General features: G+C 35.8%; 1 long non-coding RNA gene across 1 annotated transcript; it reads left to right on the forward strand.

Annotated features, from left to right (window-relative positions):
- The first annotated feature begins 2,583 nt into the window (after positions 1-2,583).
- On the forward strand, positions 2,584-2,781 carry LOC149589677 (uncharacterized). Its single transcript, XR_016379654.1, has 2 exons — positions 2,584-2,640; positions 2,704-2,781. It is a non-coding gene; the product is annotated as an uncharacterized LOC149589677 (long non-coding RNA).
- The last annotated feature ends 342 nt before the right edge of the window (positions 2,782-3,123 follow it).

Here is a 3,123-nt window from a genome sequence, read left to right on the forward strand (position 1 = left end):
ATGGAAATGGTACTTATTGGCGTGTAAAACTAATTAACAATTAGTTCTAATTATTGTTCATCATTTTGGTAGGATTTAATGGGGAGAAAAGATAAAATCAATTTTGCAGATTTTAAATTTTCTGAACTTCTCCAGAAATGCGTTTTTTCTCCATGGAAATGGTGCTTATTGGTCTCTAAATTTAGTTAATAATTATTTCTAATTACTGATACCGGCTATAAGTCTAATTAAAGTTTCCAATTATGTAAACTTGGATTTCGACCCTTTGGCTACCTAGAAACAAGTTGAAAATATTCTTCAACTATTATCACCTTAATAATTATTATAAGAAATTCGACAAACACCTTATGAGACACGATATTAATCCTAATTAAAACTAATTATTAAGTTTTATCCGCACATTTGTTTTACCAGACCTGCTCGACAGTGGCGAGAATGTATGGTCCATCTTTATGACGGGCGTTTCAAAAAATTCCGAACTTATTCAGCCTGGGCATAGGGTTGTTTTTAACCAATCCTGAGCAAATTAATTTAAATACACGAGTTGAAAAAACTAATCAGGATAAAAAACCGACCTTTTCAACCACTCTAATAATTATTCCACGATATTTAAAAATGTTTCACCCTTGGACATCCTTAAGGAAGTGTAGTTTACTACTTAAATCTCTATAATTTTATTAAGAAAATCCAGTCATGTATTTCATATTCATAATTTCATACCCATTAAATAAATCCCATCAGGGATTTTCTATTTATACTCAATCCAATCTCGTAATTTTAATCTATATGGAGTTTAACAATACGAGGTGGATAAATTTTTGCGAGTTAGACCCAAGGTTTCCCAACCAAGGGGTGCACTTTTTCACAACATAACTTTACAGCACTAGCAAAGGCTGAAAGGTAGTGTGAAGTTAAGTTAACAAATTTGAATAGGTTTCAAAAAAAACATTTTTTTTTTAAACTTTTTGGGCCTACATTTTATCTTGCTAAACCTAAGGTTAGATTATCACAATTAAACACCTTGAGAAGTTTTATAATTATCTTGTAATTATCATTTTCAACAAATCCTTAAAATTTTAAAAAATAGTTTTACTTAGGATTAATATCGTGTCTGACTAGGTGTTTGTCGAATTTCTTATAATAATTATTAAGGTGATAATAGTTGAAGAATATTTTCACCTTGTTTTTACGTAGCCAAAGGGTCGAAATCCAAATTTACATAATTGGAAACTTTAATTAAACTTATAGTCGGGATCGGTAATTAGAAATAATTATTAACTAAATTTAGAGACCAATAAGTACCATTTCCATGGAGAAAAAACGCATTTCTGGAGAAGTTTCAGAAAATTTAAAATTGATTTTATCTTTTTCCCCATTAAATCCTATCAAAATGATGAACAATAATTAGAACTAATTGTTAATTAATTTTACACGCCTATAAGTACCATTTCCATGGAGAAAAACTCATTTCTGGAGAAGTTTCCGAAAAATTAACCAAAAAGGCTATCTGAGAAATCGATTTTTTCTTTTTTTTTCATTAAATCCTATAAAAATGATAAACAATAATTAGAAATAATTGTTAATCAATTTTAAAGACCAATGAGTACCATTTCCATGGAGAAAAACTCATTTCTGGAGAAGTTCACTTGAAACTTTTTCTACACTTCTAAGGAATCTCAGGCATCCAAAGAATGATTAGAAGTTTCGTAGATTTTTAATATAGAAAAAAAGGTTTCAGTTTTTTTTACTGTGTCAAATTATCGGTACTTATATTTCATGTTATATACTTCGCCAAGAAGTTTCTTTACAAATACCATCGTACTTGGTCCTCGACGGGGTGTGTAAAATATACCGCCGATGTGAAGAGAGGTTTTCGCGGCATGGAAAAGGCACACCTCCTTAAAACTCGACGGCCCGGGATTCTTCGCACTAAGCCTTGGTCGTCGACGAGGTGTGCAATACACGGCCGGTCGGAAGAGAGGTGTGCAACGGCATGAATGATAGCACACCTCGTACAAAAAGCAAAATTCTTTAAGTACATTAGTTTTGTGGCTTCTGCGGAATATCACGCTCCAAATATATGATTACAAGTTTCATAGATTGTTAGTACTTATAAAATTCGCAACCATTTTTTTCTTTTCTTATACCTTCGAACATAACTTTAGTCATCGGACTTCTCGACGGGGTGTGTAAAATATACCGCCGATGAGAAGAGAGGTGTGCAACGGCATGGAAAAGGCACACCTCCTTAAAACTCGACGGACCAGGATTCTTCGCCTTGGTCGTCGACGAGGTGTGCAAAATACATCGCCGTGGAGAAGAGAGGTGTGCACGGCATGGAAAAGGCACACCTCCGTCGACTCAGGATTCTTCGCCTTGGTCGTCGACGAGGTGTGCAAAATACACCGCCGAGGAGAAGAGAGGTGTGCACGGCATGGAAAAGGCACACCTCCGTCGACTCAGGATTCTTCGCCTTGGTCGTCGACGAGGTGTGCAATACACGGCCGGTCGGAAGAGAGGTGTGCAACGGACTGAATGATAGCACACCTCGTACAAAAAGCAAAATTCTTTAAGTACATTAGTTTTGTGGCTTCTGCGGAATATCACGCTCCAAATATATGATTACAAGTTTCATAGATTGTTAGTACTTATAAAATTCGCAAACATTTTTTTCTTTTCTTATACCTTCGAACATAACTTTAGTCATCGGACTTCTCAACGGGGTGTGTAAAATATACCGCCGATGAGAAGAGAGGTGTGCAACGGCATGGAAAAGGCACACCTCCTTAAAACTCGACGGCCCAGGATTCTTCGCCTTGGTCGTCGACAAGGTGTGCAAAATACACCGCCGAGGAGAAGTGAGGTGTGCACGGCATGGAAAAGGCACACCTCCGCCGAGTCAGGATTCTTCGCACTAAGGTTGATAGAAGTCTTCGTAGTTCGAACAGATACCAAAATTCTTTAATATTCTCTAATTATCTGAACAACGTTATTATTTCAATTGATATTAATTTAAATGCTGTATACTAAGCTTTTGTGCATCGTTCTGACAGCTAGGATGTATAGTACGAGTTTGCAGTGTGAAAAATGATGTTCAATGTACGAATTAGCGTTTTTCAGAAG

This window comes from Phalangium opilio, unplaced genomic scaffold, assembly GCF_054372755.1.
Source record: "Phalangium opilio isolate 3A_F unplaced genomic scaffold, DU_Popi_V2 ptg000521l_1, whole genome shotgun sequence".
Classification (NCBI taxonomy): Eukaryota; Metazoa; Arthropoda; class Arachnida; order Opiliones; family Phalangiidae; genus Phalangium; species Phalangium opilio.